This window comes from Castor canadensis, chromosome 3 (assembly GCF_047511655.1).
Source record: "Castor canadensis chromosome 3, mCasCan1.hap1v2, whole genome shotgun sequence".
NCBI classification, from domain to species: domain Eukaryota; kingdom Metazoa; phylum Chordata; class Mammalia; order Rodentia; family Castoridae; genus Castor; species Castor canadensis.
The window spans coordinates 95,491,683-95,513,966 of NC_133388.1; the positions used below are offsets into that span (position 1 = coordinate 95,491,683).

The following is a 22,284-nucleotide window of genomic DNA, read 5'->3' on the forward strand; positions in this document are numbered from 1 at the left end:
CTTACAAATAATATACTCCTCTATCTCTTTTGATAGGACCTAAAAACTGTTAAAATAATGTTCAACTTAAAAAAAGCTATATTACCAAATATTTTTTTTAAAAATGTCAAGTGTATGTTTTTGACAAGGTAGGTATAAGGACATGAAATGCTGACTTGCTAGATTGAGTTAGTGATTTATGAAGCACTGAGGTTAGTCTCAGGTTTTCAGTAGTTTTAACTGGTTCTTTATTTGTAGATCCAAATTGTTTTACTACTAAGATAGTTGTCTCATCCTTCTCACACCTACATTTGAATGTTCTTTTTCAAGGTTTCATAAAGAGACTTCTCTCCTTTATTCCCATCTGGCGATGTGCACTTTCTAAACACTTTGGAGCCACTGTCAAATGCTTTGAAGAGAAATGTATCCAGTTGTACCATTATCCCTGTGCTGCTGGAGCTGGCACATTACAGGATTTGCCTCATTGTCCGTTTGTGTAGAAGACATTGACCAAGCTCCTGAGAGAGGTTATTTTACTACAGATAATAGTCTTAGTCTTTTGAGAAGGTGTTTACTTTAAAAAGCATGTGTAAATTCTCTTAAAGCTATTTTGTTAATATTAAAAGTTAACATTATACAATATTGGTAGTTCAGGTACCTTTGCCACGGGTCTTTGTGGGGAAATGTGTTATTAACAATCTCTTTAAAATTATTTACAGTTATTTCCTCAGAAATTTAACATTTTTTCCAAATAAAAGTTAAATTTGGCATGGCAGTGTGTGCTTCCCATTTCCAGTGACAATGAGAAGCATAAAAACAGAATGATTGTGTCGAGGACTGCTGGGGCAAAAAAAGCAAGAAGATATTAAAAAAAAAAACAGAAAAAAGTGCTAGAGGTATGGCTTAAGTGACAGAACACCTGCCTAGCAAGTGCAAAAACTGAATTCAAGCCCCAGTACTGCCAACCCCTCCCCCACCAAAACAAAAAGTACTATACAAAGACACATAGAGTTATCATTGTTTCTAATATGCACTGTAAAGCAATGCTATTAAAGGGTAAAAACTACTGAGTGTCCTTTACCTGAAAAAGTGAAAGACTTCAAGGCTTACAGGAGCATCAGCTGCTTCTTAAATTCCTGGGAGATCTGAAGTCTCTGCAGTGCTTCATCTATCTTGGCTGTTTGTAATTTGCAGTGGTGCTTTTTTCCTTTCTTTTCCCAATGGTATTTTATAATTCATTGAAAATTCTTATATGTTTGAGTTTTATCTTCAACTACTTTATCATTAAACAAAGATCTTCTGGTTTTTTACTATATGGATTTCTAGTTAACATGTATATTTTGGGATCAATTTTTCCCTAGTGTATTGAATTTCTAATCTTACTGTGAAATTTCTATGTTTTATTTAATCATCTTCATGTCACTTCTTGCTTACCTAACTGCTTTTTAGCTTTTGCCTGTGTTTTACCAATGTTATGTTTTTTCTGTCTTTTCCAGGTTTATAAAAGGCAAATGTAGCTACTGTAGGAAAAACCTTAAGTAATTTTGAACTGTTAGACTATATGACCTTATTTTATCTTTTTTGTAGTAATATTTCATCTACACTCCAAATCATTTCATGTTCACAAAAGTAGTCATGTCTTTACTATGTGTAGAAACTTAAATTGTAGGTAAGACAAACCAAAATTTCATATTCTATTTAGGCCAATAAATAAGTTATTTGACATTTTAAAATTATTTTGAATTTAACCTATTTAAATCAGCATTCTCCAATGTGTATTATTTATATAGTGAATGGTTTCCATACGTTGATCAACTAAGATGACAGTCATCAGAGTTGATCATATTCTAGGTGGCATAATACACTTGGCCAAGCAATAAAATCCTGTGTGTTAGTGTGTGTATGTGTGTGAGTGTATATGTGTGTGCGTGAATGTGTATGTCTGTGTATGTGTTTGAATGAAAGTGTGTTTGTGAGTACGTATGCATGAGTGTGGGTGTATATGTGTTAGTATCTGCATGAGTGTGTATATGTGAGTGTGTATGTTTGTTAATGTGTGTGAATGACTGCGTGTGTATGTGAGTGTATGAAATTTTGCAGGTGTTTGAAATTGTGCGAGTGTGTGTATTTCTGAATGTGTGGCTGTATGTGTGTGAATGGATGTGAGTGTGTATATGAATTGATGTGTGTCACTGGATGTGGGTATGTGTATGAATATATGTGTGAGTGTGTGTATGATTGTATGTGTGGGTGACTTGTGTGATTGTGTGTGCAAGTGTGTGGGAGAGTGTATGTAAGTGTGTATGTAACTTCAAGTGTGTGACAGTGTGTGTGATAGTGTGCATTTGTGAGTTTGCATGTGTGTATGTTTATGTGTGTATTTGAATTATGTGTCTGTGTATGTGTGAGTGTGTATGAGTGTGTATGTGTGTGAGAGTGTATGTGTGTATGTTTCACTGTGTGTGTATTGTGTGTATATGTGTGTCTGTCTGCATATGTATGCATGTGAGTTTGCATGAGTGTGCATGTTTCAGAGTGTATGCATGTGTGTATGTGTATGTGATTTAGAGTGCATGATTTTGCAAGTGTGTGGTTATGTGAGTGCATGTATGTGTGTGAGTTTATGATTGTGTGAGTATGTGAGAGGATATGTGTGTGAGTGTATGTGTGTGAAGGTGAGAATGTAAGTGTGAGTGTGTATGTGTATGTGAATGTCTGTTGGCATGTGAGATATTCATGGTAGTATTTGCACTCCACCTGTCTCTGTTAAGTGAGTTCAGTTGATTCAGCTAGGCTATTTATGAGCCACACTTTTGAACAGTATTATCAAAAGTAAACTGTGTGTAGTGTGGGATTTTCTATGCCAAACTGTACTCCTTCTACTGTGTATACAAAGATAATACATTCTGGTGCCTTTACCTGAGGACGTTGGATGAGGATGGAAAAAAATGATAGTTAACATGGAATGTCATAAATGCTAAAACAGAAGTATGTACATAACAAACATTTACAACTTTATTGTAGAAACAGAGATTTTATACTATAGGGTCCAGAGCTAGAGGCTCCCCCCACCAGAAAAAATCCCAGTGTGGGTTTAGGAAGACAAGGAAGAGTTTATTTATCCTATTAAGGGAAAACTATAGAAAAGAAAATGGAGAATTAGAAATAATTTATATTAACCTTTCCAGCATTCACTTGCAATAGACAACCCTGTTTGATTGGGACTTGATTCTTTTTACCATTAAGGGACAGAGGCAGGGTGAAATGGAAATTTAAAAAAATAACCAAGATGACTTAGTTATTTTGTAAGCTGTTATAAAGAAATTAGTGTAATTGCTACTGAAGTATGTAGGTTTTGTGTGTGCCTTTAGTCACATAGTTGTCCTTTGTTAACTTATTTATAGGTCCCAAAAGAATATATTTCTATTATCTCTCTTGTTAGGATGTAAAAACTGTTAAAATAATTTTCAACTGAAAAATAGCTATATTACCTACTATTTTTTGAAAGATCTTCAATTGTATATTTTGGAAAAGGTAGGTGTAAGAACACGAAATGCTAACATTCTATTTTGTGTTAGTAATATATGGGCACTGAACTTAGTTCCATGGGGTTTCAGTAGTTTTATCTGGTCCTTTGTTTATAGACACAAATTGTTTTACTACTAAGATACAGATACTTGTTTCACCCTTCCAACCTCGACATTTGAATGTTCTTTTTCAAGGTTTCATGAAGAGACTTCTCTCCTTTATTCCCATCTAGTGATGTGCATTTCTAAGGACCTTGGAGCCACTGTCAAATGCTGTGAAGAGAAATGTATCCAGATGAACATTATCTCTGTGCTGCAGGACCTGGCATGTTTCTGGATCTCAGCCACTTCTTTCTTTATCCAGAAGACATTGACCAAACTCTGAGAGATGTAAGTTTACAACAGATAATAGTTTTAATCATTTGTCAAGATGTTTACTTAATATAACACATGTAAATTCTCTGAGTGCTATTTGCTTGTCTTAATAGTTAACATTATTCAATCCTGGTAGTTCAGGTACCTTCGCCATGGGACTTTGTGGGGAAATGTGTTATTAACAATTTGGTTGAAATTAATTCCAAAATTAATTTCATTAAAAATTCAGCTTTTTATCTAAAAAATGTTAAACTTGGCATGGCAGTGTGTCCCTGCCTTTCCCAGTGACAAGAAAAGCATAAAAATAGGAAGCTCATGTCCAGGCCTGCCTGAGCAAAATAACCAAGACCATATTTCAAAAATAACCAGAGAAAAAAGTGCTGGAGGTATGGCTCAAGTGACAGACCACCTGCCTAGCAAGTGCAAAAACCCTGAATTCAAGCCCCAATATGGTGAACCTCTCCTCTAACCAAAAAAACTATGGTACAAAGTCACATAGTGTTATCACTATTTCTAATGTGCAGTATAATGCAATTCATTAAAAGAGTAAACACTACTGAGTGTCTTTTACCTGAAAAAATGAAAGACTTCAAAGCTTTCAGGAGCACCAAATGCTTCTTAAATTCCTGGGAGATGTGAAGTCTCTGCAGTGCTTCATCTATCTTGGCTGTTTGTAATTTGCAGTGATGCTTTTTTCCTTTCTATTCACAGTGATATTTTATAATTTATTGAAATTTTTCATATGTTTGAGTTTTATGTTATACAAGAAATACCAAATCTTCACTACTTTGCCATTAAACAAGGATCTGCTTTTTCACTACATGGATTTTTAGTGAACATGTGTATTTGGGGGTTTATTTTTCCTAGTGAATCGAATTTCCAATCTTACTGTGAAATTTCTATGTTTTATTCAATCATCTTTATGTCACTTCTTGCTTACCTAATTGCTTTTTAGCTTTTACCTGTGTCTTAGCAATGTTATAAGGGATTTTTCTAACTTTCCTGGCTACGAAAAGCCAATATAACTACTTTAGGCAAAACCTTAAGTAATTTCATACAGTGAGACTACATTATCTTACTTTTAACCTTTTTTTGTACTATTATTTCAACTACAGTCAAATTTATTTTATGTTTAAAAATGTAATCATATGTATTTACTCATTATATAAACTTTAGTTAAGACAAACCGAAATTTCATATTGTATTTAGGAAAATAAATAAGTGATTTGAAGTTTTAGAGTTATTTTGAATTACAAATATTTAAATCAGCACACACTAATGGGTATTATGCATGGAGTGAAATGTTTCCATAAGTGGATCAACTAAGATGACACTCTTCAGAGTTGATCATACTCTGGGTGGCATAATACACTTGGTTTAATTGACACACAATAAAACCCTGTGTGTCAGTGTGTGTGAATGTGTGTATATATGTGTGAGAGTGTGTGCGAATGTGTTAGTGAATATGTGTGTGAGTGCCTTGAGTGTGTGTGTATGTGTGCTTGTTAGCATGTTTGTGTATTTCTGTTGTTAACTTATTTATAGGTCTTAATAATATATTCCTATTATCATTTTTGAGAATATTTTAAAGCTTTTAAAGTAATGTTCAACTTAAGAAATAACTACATTACCAAGTATTTTTTAATGTTCAACTTAAAAAAATAGGCATATTACTAAATATTTTTAAATAAACCTCTATTTTACGTTTTTGACAAGGTAAGTAAAAGAAAATGAAATGCTAACTTTACAGTTTGATTTAGTGATAGACAAAGCACTGACATTAGTCCCATAGGTTTTTCAGTAGTTTTAGCTGTTTCTTTATTTGTAGGTTCAAATTGTTTTACTGCTAAGATACATGTCTCACCCTTCCAAACTACATTTGAATGTTCCTTTTCAAGGTTTTATGAAGAGACTTTTCTCTTTTCTTCCCATCTAGCGATGTGCATTTTATAAGCACCTTGGAGCCACTGTCAAATTCTGTGAAGAGAAATGGACCCAGATGAACCATTATCCCTGTGCTGCAGGAGCTGGCACTTTTCAGGATTTCAGGCACTTCTTATGCCTTTGTCCAGAATACATTAACCTGTATTCTGACAGATATAAGTTTACAAAAGATCCTGACAGATATAAGTTTACAAAAGATAATAGTTTTAATCTTTTTTCAAGGTGTTTATTTAAAATAACACATGTAAATTCTCTGAATGCTGGTTTTCTTTTATTAATAGTTCACATTATACAATCTTGGTTATTCAGATAACTTTGCCATGTGTCTTTGTGGGGAAAGGTATTATTAACAATTTTGTTGAAATTAATTCCAAAAAGTTATTTCCTCAGAAATTTAACTTTTTACCCAAAAAAAAAAAAGTTAAACTTGGCATGGCAGTGTGTGCCTGCCTTTCCCAGTGACAATGAGAAGCATAAAAATAGGAAGATCGTGTCCAAGCCTGACTGGGCAAAACACGCAAGATCATATTTCAAGAATAACCAGAGAGTAAAGTGCTGGAGGTATAGCTCAAGTGACCTGCCTAGCAAGTGCAAAACCGTGAATTCAAGCCCCAATACGCCGAACCCCTCCTCTAACCAAAAAAACCTACTGTACAAAGACCCATAGTGTTATCACTATTTCTAATGTGCAGTATAATGCAATTCATTAAAAGGATTACACTACTGAGTGTTTTTTACCTGAAAAGTGAAAGATTTCAAAGCTTACAGGAGCATCAAATGCTTCTTAAAGTCCTGGGAGATGTGAAATATTTGCTGTGCTTCATCTATCTTGGCTGTTTGTAATCTAGTGGTGTTTTTTCCTTTCTTTTCCGAGGGTTATTTTATAATTTAATGAAAAATTTTATATGTTTGAGTTTTATGTTATACAGGAAATATCAACTCTTCACTAATTTGTCATTAAACAAAGATCTGCTTTTTCACTACTTGGATTTCTAGTGAAAATATATATTGTGTGATGTCTTTCTCCCTAGTGAACTGAATTTCCAATCTTACTGTGAAATTCCATATTACATGCATTGGCATATATGGTTTCCCTCTTCCAAGATAGGACATCCATGTAGCAATAGGTCTTGCATAACCTTGTCACCACTGTTGCCCTTGGTTAATGAATCTGAAAGGCTAAAGTCACCTTAGTAAGTCAAACCCTCACTTTGAAACTCTAACTACACCTCCTGCCTTTCTAGGTCGGAGGAGAAATTGGAGTTCTGGGAAATGTATCAGGGTGCAGTGAAGGCTGATCCTTTGAAGAGGTAGCCAGTAAAACATCTCGAGCTGTTGCCAGGGCACACATCAGGTAGTATTGAGATGGACCTTTACTTTAGATTCTTCCAGTCAAATGGAGTGGGGCTTGTACTTTAGTCCAATTGACTTTCCCTTTCACCTTGGCATTTCAAAGCCCCAAACCCTCTCCAAGAGGAAACAGAAACGATGCCTTACTTCCCCTTATGGGTCATTCAACTCTCACAATTATATAGATGCCATTGGGGTCCCACAATTCAAAGCAAGAAATCAAATAGCTGCAGGCTTTGAATCAACATTGTTTTGGTGGTATATGAACAATAAGAATGTGGACTGGATTGATTACATCTGGTATAAACAAGAGCAGTTTATGAACTACATTTGAGATGCATTAAAAGAAGTGACAGGTCAGTTAGTAAAATGGCATGGGAAAACTGAATGGCTCTGAACATGATTCTAGCATAGAAAGGGGAAGGTGTGTCCTATTGGATGTGAATGTTGTACATACATCCCCAACAATACAGCCACTGATGGAACTATAACCAAGGATCTCCAGGCTGGAGAGCCCTATCAAATGAACCAACCAAAAGATCAGGAAAAAATAACCCCTTTACTAGCTGGTTGGATTAGTGTTTGGAAAATGGAAGGGAGTAGTGGACTCAATTCCAACATCCTTTATTGTTGTATATGGAGCCCTCACCTTAATTGGGTGCTGTATTATTCTCTATATACAAGGATTGAAAATTTGGGTCATAGAAACTGCTCTAGCTAAACATATTCCTGTGTCACTCCAGCTGTTGTTAAGCACAGATGAGATAGAAAGTAAATTTATGTTAAAGGAATTTGAAGAAAAGAATATGAAGTAAAGAAGGGTAAATTTTGAGAAAATGGTCTTTTCTATCAACGTGCATGTCACCATTTTAATTGCTTGTATTTGTGGCTTCTTTGTCTGGATATTTGTGTCCTCATGGTTTTGTTTTCTTTCATCTTCTGTGTGCATAATTGCTTGTAGAATCCACTATCCTGGTGGTCATATTTTAGTATCTGTTTATTGTGGAAGACTTTTATTGATCCATCAATTTTGAATGATAGTTTTTCTGGGTAGAATATCCAGACTGAAATTAGTTTCTTTCAGTGCTGAAATACCTCTCTCCATGCTCTTCTTGCTTTTAAGGTTTCTGTTGAGATTTTAAGGTTGCTGTTATTTTGATGGGTTTACATTTATAAGGCATTTGTTTTTTCTCTCTTACAGCCTCCAAAATTCTTTCTCTGTTGTCTGTGCTAGTTAACTTCATGATTATATACCATGGAGAGGTTCTATATTGGTCAAGTCAGTTTGGTGTCCTGGAGGCTTCCTGTACCTGAATGGGCAAAACTACCTTGAGATTTGGGAAATGTTCTGTTATTATTTTATTGAATATATTACATATCCCTTTGGCTTACACCTCTTCTCCTTTGTCAATGCCCATGATTCTCAGGATTGGTTTTTTGATGGAGTCTCTGAGTTCCTGCATATTCTTTTCACAGCTCTTGAGTTTTTGATTGAGTTGTTTTTTCCTTTAATTTCTATTTTGTCTTGAGCTCTGAGATTCTGTCTTCAACTTGTTCTACTCTGCTGGAGTGGCCTTCCACTGTGTTTTTTCTTTGACTAAAGGGACTTTTTATTTACAGGATTTCCATTTGATTCTTTTTTTCTGAGATTTTCCAGATCAACTACTCCTTTATATCTTATGTTGTCTTCTTTATTTCCTATACCTCTTTTTTATAGTGTCTTTGTTTTACTTTGGTGTTTGTTGAAGTCATCTCTGAGTTCATTTAGATGTTTCTGTGTGTTCACAAGTTTTTTATTTGTGGTTTCTTGAAATATCTTGAGTGCATCTTGCACTTCTGGTTAACCATGTCTCATAGCTTCTCCATGTGTTTCTCAGTGATCTCTTCCATGATTTTCTCTTTGAGAAATTTAATGGGCATCAATGGGCTCATTAGTGATATTTATCATTATTTTCTTTGGGTCAGGAACTGGGTATCCATTTTCTTCTTTTCTCACTAATTCCTCCATTGAATTGATTGTTTGAGTAGTGTCATTTCCTTCCCTTCTTCTCCCCATCGATCTAATTGGTGCCATGAAACTATGTTCTTGATTGACTACTTGGTGGCTTTAATTGCCTGTTTTCTTTCCCCTGATTTGGTGTTTGTATTATGACTGGCTTAGTTTTTAGACATGTTGAAGTGCTATTTCTGTCCCTGGCCTGGAGATGTAAATTTGCAATAACAAGTTCACACGTTCAATGCCAGACCAGTTGTTTACATATTATATAGAAATCTCTTTAGTGATAATAATTGCAAAAAGTTGGAGTTTGGGGAAGAGTATTGTTTATTTGACTACAGGTAGAAACTTGGGTAATTAGTAAAGGTGATGCTAAAAGGAGGAACTGAAAGAGCTATGGGGGCTTCTGGGTGTTATGGCCCTTGTGTGTGTTTATGTGTATTTCCACTGTTGTAGTGGAGGGTGTTTATGTCGGTGATTGCAGGGGGCATAGGGGGTGTATAGTTGGTATGGTAGTCTAGACAGTAGGTGGTGAATGTGTAGGAGGGAGAGGAAATGTGGTGACAGATGGGGGAATGACAGGAGGAGAAGGCAACTATAGTGAAAAGAGTGGATGAGAAGGGACAGAAAGGGTAGTTGGAGAGGAGAACAATGGATTTCAGCACAAGAAAACAAGAGAAAGTGAAAGAGGTATGAATAGGGAGAAGAAAATAATAATGGAAAAGCTAATACTACAAGAATAAAACAGATACAGCAACATCAAAATATACAGTCTGCTCAGTAAAGTTTCTGGACATATTGGACATATTGCTGTGGAATCCAATCCTGATATTGGTGCTTGGTATTCTGGGCTTTGTGGAGAAGGGTGCTTTCCCTCTGGTCAGACAGCTTGGGAGGAGATGGCTTTTTCTCAGCATTCCTTGGTCTTATGAGCTGTCCATTACAAGCAGAAGCTCTGAATTAGTCTCACCAAATGACTAGCTTTTGAGCAGTATTTGGTTTCTTCTGTTCACAGGGCAGGTTGTAATTGGGACCTGAGGTTACTCACTGCCAGCTTGTCCAAGGTGGTCTTGTCTGTTGTTTTCACAAAGTGGCAGCTGCATTGTCCTACCACTGCAACTCTGTCTGGTCAGTTCCTCCCCCAGCAAGGTGTAGCAATTCAGTTTTGAGTACCACCCTCAGTCCCACCAGACTAGCTCAGCAATCCACCACGGCCCTGATTAGGGAGGTTGGCTTATCACCCCACCTCCAATTGCAGCCTTTGTGCCTCAGCCCACCTTTGCTCAGTGATAGTCCAGCTCTTTGGGAAGTTGGTTTGTCAAACCACCTGGTTCGTAGCCCTTGTTCCTTGTCTTAACTTAGTTCACTGAGAGCTCATCTCCTTGTGCCACTGGCATTCACAGAGACACGATCAGTGTTCCACTCCACTCCCACTGTCAGTGTTTGACTACAATTTCCTTTTTATGCTTTTCAGTTTTGTTTGGGGGAGGGGGTTTCAATATGCCCAGGGGTTGCTCTGTCTTATGTCCTCAGGGGTGGTTAGGGGAGTCACATGCAGTGCATGTTGCTCACCTGATGGGTCTGCAGGCTATGCAGGCAGCTTTGAAAGCAGGTGATGGGGAGACCTGGCACGGCTCTTTTCTCAAGGCAGACACTTATTGGGACTGGGTTCCATTCAGAGGAGTGTAGGTAGGCTTTACATGGGTCACAGGTTCAGGATGTTGCAGGGTTTGATTCTGGTTGATGCTCTATCTTCTACTCATTAAAAAAGAAAAATAAAAGGGAGAAACAGCCAGGGGTCTTTTCCCAGGGCAGACACACACCACATTGTCTGTGCCATGCCAGGATTTTCCTGGCTATTAGGTGCAATTACAAACTGCTTTAAGGGACAGTCCTTGAATTTTTTTGCTCCTAATGTATTGGCAGTTGTTGCTTTGGCTAGAAATAATCATAATTACTAAAGTGTATCTCCCACATCACATAGTGTTTTATGGGGTTGTGGAGTTCAGGAATTTTGACTCCCTACCCTACCTGTCATCTGAGGTCTCCTCCAGATATCACAATACTTTTATAATTTAAACTAAACATGCAGACACAGCACTTAGTGATGTACTTTTCAATTGCATAATGTTAGTGAGTAGCAGCCACACATGCAGATGGAACTTTTCAGACTTAAAAATGCTATTGAGGAAATATCTATAACACTTAATGAAATTGAAACAGCAACAAAAATTCTCCCAAAAAAGAAAAGTGCAGGACCTGACATAGTCTCAGCTGAATTCCACCAGCCCTTCAAAGAAGAACTAACACTCCTTAAACTTTTCCATGAAATAGAAAGGGAAGGGACAATGCCCAACTCATTCTACAAAGCCAATATAATACTCATCCCGAAACCAGGAAAGGATAGATACAAAAAGGAAAACTACAGGTCAAGCTCTTTAATGAACATTGATGCAAAAATCCTCAAAATAATGACAAACTGAATCCATCAACATGTCAGAAAGATCATTCACCTTGACCAATTTGGCTTCATCCCAGGGATGCAGGGAGAGTTCAACTTATGCAAAGCAATAAAGGTCATACAGCACATTAATAGAAGCAAAGATAAAAATTATTTGATAATCTCAATAAATGCAAAAGCAGCCTTTGATAATATTCAATACCACTTCATGATAAATACTCTAAGATAACTAGGAATAGAAAGGCTATATATGACAAACATGTAGCCAGAATCATACTTAATGGGGACAAATTGAAACCATTCTCCCTAAACTCAGGAATGAGACAATGATGCCTACTCTCCTCACTCACTCTGGATTCATAGCCAGAGCAATAATGCAAGAAGAAGAAATAAAAGGAATACAAATAGGTAAAGAAACACTAAAAATATTCCCATTTGCAGATGACATGATCCTATTCCTCAACGACCCAAAAAACTCACCCTCAAAACTCCTAGACAGCATAAACAGCATCAGCAAAGTAGCAGGATACAAAATCAACTTACAAAAATCAGTAGACTTTCTGTACACCAACAGTGAACAAATTGAGAGAGAATATAAGAAAACAACTCCAGTTACAATAGCCTAAAAAACCCTACATATATGTAGGAATAAACTTACCAAAGGACATAAATGGCCTCTATAAGGAGAACTACAAACCACTGAAAAAGTAGATCAAGGAAGACTACAGAAGATGGAAAGATCTCCCATGCTTATGGATTGGCAGAATCAACATAGAAAAATGATTATGCTATCAAAAGCAATCGACATGTTCAATACAATTCCCATCAAAATTCCAATGACATTCATCACAAAGATTGAAAACCTACCCTAAGGTTAATTTAGAGACACAAAAGAACACTAAGAACCAAGGCAATACTGAGCAAAAAGAGCAATCCTGGAGGTATCACAATACCCAACTTCAAACTATACTACAGATTCATAGCAATAAAAACAGCATGTTACTGGCAGAAAAACAGACATGAAGACCAGTGGAACAAAATAGAGGACCCGCATATGAATCCACACAACTATGCACTTGGTTATCTATTTTTTTAAAAAATTCTATTTCTATACCTAAAATGCAATGAATTACATGAATGTAAATTGGGGAACAGTTTTGGAGTGGGAACCTGTGAGAGGGAGTTATGACAGGAGATAGTGAAGAGCGGACTGAATGTGATCAAAGTACTTCAGAAGCATGTATGAAAATAAATTGAGGAATTCCATTAAATTTTTTTAAAGTGGGGACACAAGAAGAGTAATACAGATGGTAAGTGTAACTAAAGTACATTATTGCCATGCATGCATGCAAAAATCACAGTGAAACCCCTTTGTGCAACAGGTACATGCTAAAAAAGAGAGAGAGAGAATTTATTATTTAATTCTCTTGTAGAAAACTTTTCTCATTCTTTATTTCTTTGTACAATGATTCATGTAGATAGATAGATATAGATATATGTCTATATATTAGAGCACAATTAAAAAGCACATTCTTTGTTGCTCTTTAAAGTTAAATACATGCTTTTCTGTTGAAATAATTTATATTCTTCCTAGTTCCTAAAATAGGCATCAGATTTCTAAACAGAAAATGTCAGCCAGAGAGCCATACATTATGTATTTAGGTCGGTACAAGAAAACTAAGTTAATAAACTGAAAAATTAACTTGAATAAATTAGGAATAAACATTCATAACAGAACTGCACCTTTTTGTCAGCAACATGTGAACCAAAGGCTAAAATCTATTAAGATTAAGGCAGTTTTTTCTGAATGTATACAGTACAATGTGTTTCGTTCCAACACATTCATTTACCATTCACCTTTATTTAAAATGCATTGCCAAGCTAGAATACAAGCTTCCTAATTAAAAACAAAACAAACAATAACAGATGTCATAGAAGTTCCTTTTGTTTTAGAGTTTTCCATATACCCAGGAGCAGTATTTTCTTTCTGCCTTCACATCCTCAGTGTAGGAAATTACCTAGACAATCATAAGACTTAGGCTACAAAACATGCCGACTGTCAGGGTGACTCTTCTGCTGCAGTCAATCTGAGTGTTGGCAGTTTCCAAGGAAGAAGCTGAGGGCTTTGGTGAAAATTGTCATCCATCTCTGCTCCTTTGATAACACAGCAAAATAAATACTTGCTTTGGCAAGTATTTGCCTTAACTTAAAATGGGAATGATGCAATGGATTCATTAAGGGAAGGAGAACAGTAAATGATTTTCTCCCTACTACAGATGTTTGCATATTACAAGAAGGTCTTTAAGAGATAATAAGAGCTTTAAGCACTCACAAGTTATGTGGTGTTATGCATAATATAACTCTGGGAATCCTCACTGAGTTAAAATATTGGAATCTGTATTATAAAATGTGAATGCATTGATTTAAAAATGTTTAACTCATACTTGGCTTCTACAAGAGATATTGAAATACATGTTAAATGACAATGTTACAAGGCTTTGAAAATAATCAGCAAAAAATTCATCAGCATAAAAATCCTAATATCAGAAGCAACAGGCATTAAATACATGTTTATTGAATATTTGTGGAAACTAAGACCTGAAAGGTTTATAAGTTTTTTTAAATAAATAAATCTTGGGAGAAAAAATAAGAGTAGCTGGAACACAAACAGAATCTTAAGAATTTGTAGAGTAAAAGAAAACTAGCACTAAACCAGAGAGAAATGAAAATAAAGGGAAAATTAGGGCAACGATAAAGAGTAAGTCATTGCTAAATTGACAATAATCAGACATAGACTATATGGTTATTCATTATCCTCTCACTAACCAAATAAAAACTTTCATTAAATGTGCTTGCAGGCTGAAATGTGTTTTGGAATACTGAAGAGCATGCACATTATTTCAGGAATTGGCAGTAGGGTAATGAAAAATCAGGTGAAATGAGAATAGATCAGGAGAATTTCCTTAGAATTTGGGAGTGGGATTTCCCATGGGAGATGTAGCAAGACAAGAATGGGTCATAGGAAAAGAATAATGCCTCATTGGACACTCTGTATAGACAACTTTATTTTACTTACTCTGATAATTTGGTTTAATTCTTTTTGGAGTTCTTGGTCATTAAATATTCAATGATTTTCCAAAAGGGGCTTAGAAACTTCCCCATATCTTTAAATGTCCCTCTATAATTCACCATTCAGTCTAAAGCCTCAGTAAAATATTGTTTAATTGTTCCAATAATATTTGCAGTGTGTTTCTGTGTCTGAGACCTTGAGCTAGGGGTGTGCGTGTGTGTGTGTGTGTGTGTGTGTGTGTGTGTGTGTGAAGAGACAAGAGATGTTACCCCTTCTGCCACAGAATATTGAAATGAATAGCAGAGACATTTACTAATCAAATAATCACAGAGATATATGAACTTGTAACTGCAGATTTACTGTGAAGTAAATGTATATCATACACTGAAGTCAAATATTAGGAAAATCCAAACTCATCGAGATGGCTGTTGGAATGCTTTGTTGAGAATGTGACATTTGGTGCTATATTCAGCAGGTAGATGAGTATGAATTAGATTAGAAAATGCAGGTAGAGGACAAAACTCCTGGTAAAGAGAAGTGTATCTGTCTAATGGAAAGACAGAGATAACACAGAATATTGAACAAAAGTTAATATAAGGAATTCTTGACTATAATAAGGATTGGACTAGTGAGTGATTGGTTAGTAAGAAGTAAATAAAACTTAAGCAATTCGTGAATGGAAGTTAAAATTGGCAGACACTATCCTCCACTTCTCTCCAAGTACAAGAGAGAGGACTTGTCAGAGAAGACAAAGCTTTTGTTGGAGGGCAGAAAGGTAACTGACATGCTCCAGTGGGAACGGGCTAAACTTCTTTTTCGCAGAGCATCAAGGAAAGTTTTCCCTAGAATGTGTTTCTTAGGAAGAATTTCTATACAAAACAAGCATCGGAGCTAATTTGTTGGCCCTGAGCTGCTCATTTCTACAAAATGCAAGAACATTGTACTTCAGAAGCCATGTGTACTGCAGTGCCTGGCACTGGAGAAGACATCCATGCTGCAGAGGCTGGTCCCTGAGAAGTCCTATCTACAGCACCCTGCCAGGAGGAGTGTGTCAGACCACAACGAAAAAGTCTTTCTTTCTGCAAAGTCTTTTTAGTGTCCTCTACTGATAAAACTTACAAGTATGGCAGATGGCTAAGGAAAAATAGTGCCTACCTCCAATCCTGACATGGTCAGTGAAGTATAGATTTGGTTTTGACAGACAATAAATTAATAACTGTCCAAAGAACTGATTGTGCAGAAGGAGGTTCTAGGCTGGTAAAACAAAACAGATTTGAGGAAATCACTCAAGAATTCGTAGAACTTTTTGAGGGAGATGTGGTTGTGGGTGCGGCAGAGCTTTGTTCTGTTTGCCCCTGCTCCTGACTCACCCCTGTTCACTCCTATCAAAGAACAAGTCGGTCAAGAAGCTAAACTTTAGCCATGGCTTTTAAAGATACTGGAAAAACCCCTGTGGAGCCGGAGGTGGCAATTCACCGAATGCGAATCACCCTCACCAGCGGCAATGTGAAGTCTTTTGAGAAGGTGGGTGCTGACTTGATCAGAGGCACCAAGGAATAGAACCTGAAAGTGAAAGGACAGGTCTGCATGCCGACCAAGACTTTGAGAATCACTACAAGAAGAACACATTGTGGTGAAGGTTCTAAGATGTGGGATCGGTTCCAGATGACAATCCACAACAACTCACTGACTTGCTAAACAGATTACTTCTGAGATTGCTAAACAGATTACTTCCATCAGTACTGAGCCAGGAGTGGAGGTTGAAGTCACCACTGCAGATGCCTAAGTCAACTATTTTACTAAATTTAATAAACTGACTTATAAATTGTTTTTAAAAAGAGTTAGTAAAAGTTATTCTCTTTATGGATTTTGCTTTGAATGTAATTTAATGTTTCTTAAATATAGAAAGGTGTTCACATATTAAATGAGAAATACACAAGATTCAGAATCCTGGATATATGGCCTGGGTTGTATGACTACTTAACAAATTTCTCTGAACTTCAGACTCTTTATAAAATGAGGTATCTGAAGTTAATAATATCTGAGGCTCTTCTGTAGTTATTATAATATCTGATAATTAATGCAAACAACAACTTGAATGAGCATCACTAATATACACATGGTTTTGAGAAAAAATACCCCGAATATTTAAAACGTACAGATAGTACTACTCTAGCATATATGGTTTATTAAATGGCACTGACATCAATAGTAACAAGTATGTGCTAATATATTTTCAATAATATTTACTACAATCCTCAATATGCTGTAAGTATTTCCCTACTGCCTGTGAACAAGGAGTGCAGTCTTGGAGGTTTCCACAGCCCTCTCAGCAGGTCCTAGAGACAGAAATCTCCCCATAGGCAAGGCTGATGATACCCTCACAGATGCACACCAGGTAACATAGTGTGACAGGTATTTTAAGTGACTGTTACTGAATGCAAAGCAATAAATCAAGATTAGAAGGACCCAAAGTTGCAGAGAGTATATTAGAATATTCAACTCAATATAAAAAGGATAATTGAACTCAAAGTATTATCTCAAAATAGGTTTCATTATGTCAGAGAAGTATTTGTTACAGTGTGAAAGGGAAATCCATTATGTTCCCTTGACTTCATGATTTTCAAATAATGACACCTTCCAATACCAGGTAATATGGAGATGACAATTAGCATTAAAAATATTGACACTTTGTAATCTTACCTTAATGATACTTTAATACATCTAATTAACAAGGGGATGATAAATCTTAACAATAGTTTAATGTTCTTTTCCTGAAATACTGCTTCACATGCATACACTGATAGGGATGGAGAAATTTGGTTAAATTTAAAGGTGATCCCTTAATGCAAGTCATGAATTTTTTTTTAAAAGCCCTGTTCAATACAGCTCTTTTCAATCACAGATTTTTTTCCCTCAAACCCTGTTATTATTGTGTTTTCGAATGACCTAGGAGGATGGTGCCAACCCACCAAAATAAGCAGCATTTTCCATGAGTTTCTGGATCACAAAGTAAAGTTTGGACAGCATACCAAAAATCATTTTCAATAGATTTTTTGTCTAGAGTGGCCACACACAAGATGTGAATCCTTGTGTGTTTGTTGTATCTTTTAGGGAGACAAAAGTGAAAGGAGGATTTTCTGTATAGCAGTACCTGTGTTGAATGCCAACTGTTTTCCAGGTAGCTGCTTGTGTTGTCCACTTAATTAACTTAAAGTTGCCCTTTCCTTTATTGCTTTGGTAAATGGCAAAATTACAAGTGACCTACATTTTTTACTCACATTATATGGTTTTTGGAGTACACTGTTTCAAACAAATGCAAAGAATAGCATGTCTCTTGTGAAGATTTTTGTAGTAACTTTTATTTCATACCTTACTTTGACAATGTCATTTTTGATACCCCTCATACTTATTCCATGTTCAATCCAATTTAGATAACCATACAAAAATCAAAAATAATTTCAATTATTTTCAATAATTGCATAAATAATCTACTGTGTCTGTAGGTGTATCTTTGGTTCACTTCTTTGATGTGGCTGACAAATGTTTTCTTAGGGATATGTTAGATTTTCAAAGTCATCATTCCATTAAATTCTATGGAGAAAATATATCTAGAATAAACCGAACATAAATGAGGAGAGGAGTTTTAGCAAACAGAGCACCACTCACTGATTACCAATACCACAGTAGAGCTCCAAATAAAGGGAAGCTAGCAAAAATCATCACGGCATCAACCACCAAAATCAGAAGTTCATGTACTTCTACTTGATACACCTGTCAGAGTTTCAAAGGAAAACACCACAGTCAGGGATTAGATGCAAGAATAATTTTTTTCAATTATAGAAAAAAGAAAGCAATGCCATTTCCACCACTATGCATAAGTCCCCTACAGCTAGTGTTCTCGTTTCCATTCTAATCTGGGGGGTTGGTACCAGTGGGAAGGGGGAGGATATACGGAAAGGGTGTAGGAGGGTGAATGTGGTACAAACATCCAATAAACAGCTTCAGCAATGTAGCAGGATACAAAAGTCAACTTACAAAAATCAGTAGCCTTTCTACACACCAATGATGAAAATATTAAGAAAAAATATAGGAAAGCAATTTCATTTACAATAGCCTCCAAAAAAAATCAAATACCTTGGGATAAACTTAACAAAGATAAAAATGACCTCTACAAGGAGAACTACAAACCACTTAAGAAAGAGATCTGGGAATTCTACAAAAGATGGAAAGATCTCCCATGCTCATGGACTGGCAATCAACATAGTAAAAATGGGTATAATATCAAAATAAATGGAGAAATACATACACATATGGATGCATAAGTAAATACATAAATGGATTTATTCACATATATATGTATTTATTGATAGTTCTATGTATGTATTTATGTTATCCTTCATTTATGTATTAATTTGAGCATTCTATCATTCACTTATGTTATGTGTTCATTTAGATGTTCAAGTATTTATAAATCCATTCATTTATGTATTTTCTCATTTGCATATTTGAGTATTTATTGCTGTGTGTATGTATTTATTTTTATTGTTTGCTTATGTGTGTGTGAGTGTGTGAGTGTGTATGTCTCTGTGTGAGACAGTGTGTCTATGTGTGAGTGTACACATGTGTGTGAGTGTATGTGTGTTAGTGTGTATGTGTGTTAGAGTATGTGGGTGTATGTGTGTGTGGGTGTATATATGTCTGTGAGTGTGTGAGTTGTGCGTATGTTTGAGGTTTTATGTGTGTGAATATATATGTGTGTGAGTATATATGTGTTTGTATCTGTGCATGTGTGTGAGTGTGAGTGTATTTGTGTATGTATGTATGTGTGTGAGTTTGTGTATGTCTGTGTGTTTGCTATATGTGTGTGTGCATGTGTGTGAGTGTGGGGGGTGTCTGTGTGTGAGTGTGTGTGGGTGAGTTGTGCAAGTTCCAGTTTTTGCCTGTGTATTATAGGCAGCACAATGCCCCGATCTCTGTCCTGATTCTCTAGGTAAGCAGATATGAGACTGTAGAGTCCAGCTGGAAGAAAGAAAAGGAAAATAAGAAAACATGCTTCCAGATGTACTCAGAACTCAAACTCAGGACCTTCCACTTCTAGTCCAGTGCACTATGTCATCAGCTACCTCACTAGGTGCTTCCTACTGGAGGTTTTGCCCCTCTCTATTCCTTTCATCCCCAAGGCCAGCCAGGGAGAAGAAACCAGGGATGAAGCAAGCTGGCCAGTGTAATTCCTAATTTTTTGAAGGCTTCTGGGCCATCTGAAATATAAAAACATAGACGAATCAATAAATGCATCAGTGAATACATAAGTACATGAATGGATAAATAAATAAATGACTGAATAAAGGAATACAGAAATGAACACATAGATCCATCACTAACACCTAAGGCTAGAACTGCACTGGACAGCTTGCTTCATCCCCTCCTTTGTTTTCAGTAGAGGGCCTGCACCTGCTCCTGAGGCTGAACCAGAACTCCATGTGTCCTGAGCACCACCTGCTGGTCCTGAGCATCCCTCCAGGGAGGTTTGGGTTAGGGCTCACACTGATGTCCCCACAATGTTTCTTCAACAGTAATACATGGCTGTGTACTCAGCTCTCTAGCTGCTTATTTGCAGATACAGCATGTTCTTGTCATCTCTGGAGATGGTGAAAAGATACATTATATTCTGTGGTGTGACTAATAGTTTTGTTTCTAATGCATGCAACACACTCCAGCCCCTACCCTGGAGCCCGTCGAGCCCACTTCATGAGGTAATTGCTGTAGATGAATCCAGAGGCTGCACAGGAGAGACACAAGGACCCCGCAGGCTGCACCAAGCCTCCCCCAGTCTCCACCAGCTGTACTTCACACTGGACACTTGCAATGACAGAGAATTCTGGTCAGGAAACTGTTACACATACCAACTGTTCCTCTCACTCATGACTATACACATACAGTTAGTATCCATTTTCTACACAAATCACCTTTTAAAATAGTCACAAGGAAGACCCAGCTCAGACCCAAGTCCAGGTAGAGTGGTCTGTATTCAGTGCTGATCACTGAATGGGATCAGCTGGGAATGTAGAGCGGGCTTCTTTTCCTCAAGTGCAGGGTCAGGGCTGGACTGGTTTTATGAGCAGAGGGAGAATCTGTTTGCAGGTCCTCCTGCTATATATCAGTCTCAGGTTAGAATTCTCAAAGAGGTCAAGAATCAGAGCAGATATGAGAGTGCTGGGGCAGTTTGACATTAATGATAGCCTAGAAAAAATATGATATACGTGCCACCTGTGCTAATGTTCAACTCTTATCCTAGTTAATAGCATAGTAAGGTATTTGGCTCAATTTTGAGGCCATCTTAGGATTCACTGTCAAAAAATATGATTTCTCATCAAGTTTTTCTGCCTTGTTGGGCATTTTGCATATCTCAATAGTTTATCAATCCTTCATTGTATTTAAATTTGTGAATGTTCACAAGCATCCAGTGCAGTATTATGTCACAGTGTGTGTACTTGTGTGGAAGTACATGATAATTTTTTGTACATTTACAAGAATTTAGATCTTAAAAATCCATCTCCTGTACCTGGCCTGCTCTCCTCAAGACTGGATCCAGTAGATCTCTGATGTGGCTCCTGGAGGAACTTGGTTGATGATGCTTGCAGAACACCCTCCTATGACAAGAGTGTGACTAGTGCAGGGAACAATCTTAGGGGTGTCTTAGTCCATTTCTCACTCCGACATTGCTGCTATTATAAAATACCCCAGACCAGCCAACTTACAAATAATGCACATTTTCTTCTCCTATATCTAGAGGCAGAGGTGTCCAAGAACCAAGTGTCCAAGAACAAGTCAATGGCCAATGTGTTGTCTGGTCAGGGTGGGGGTGCCTGTTTCCAACATTGTCTGATTTCCACATCCTGCCATCACAGAAGAGATGCTAACTGGGTACTTTAATTGCAGGAAGGTGACAGATATCTAATTACTTTGTGAAGCCTAGATAGAGGGACACTAATTCCATCTATGTGACCACATGTCTCTTGGACTAATTTCCTGCAGGAGACCCCATATCTTAATATTATCACTTCAGAAGTAAAGTTCCAACACATGGATGGTGAGGGGGCCATGTATTTTAGTCATACATCTCTCCATGCAAATCATGTCCACCTTGAATACTAAAAGTGCACTCCATCATAAGAGCCTCCAAGATTTTAACTATCCCAGCATCAATTTTCAAGTGCAAGTCCAAAGTCAACTGCAAACTTAATCTGAATCAGATACCTGTGTGAGACTCCAGGTATGAGGAACATGTGAAAGCAAAATAATTAAGTACTTCCAAAATACAATTGTAGGACTGACAAAGAGAAGACATTCACACTGAAAAAGAGAATGTCAAAAAGAAGAAATGGGAAAAAAAATCACAAGAAAATCCCCAAACCACAGTGCTCAGTCACCTAGTCTTAGGGTTGATGAATAATCCTGTGTGACTTGATGTCCTGCCTCTACACAGACTACAGTGATGGATGGGCCCTATCTCACTGCTTTCCTGGATACAGTCTGCACAAGAGAACTCATGCATGTGAGCTGGGTAATTCCACCAATA

The 22,284-nt window shown here is 36.8% G+C and overlaps 1 pseudogene; it reads left to right on the forward strand.

Moving 5' to 3' along the window:
• Positions 1 to 16,124: 16,124 nt before the first annotated feature.
• On the forward strand, positions 16,125 to 16,488 carry LOC141421630 (small ribosomal subunit protein uS10-like; annotated as a pseudogene).
• Positions 16,489 to 22,284: the final 5,796 nt, after the last annotated feature.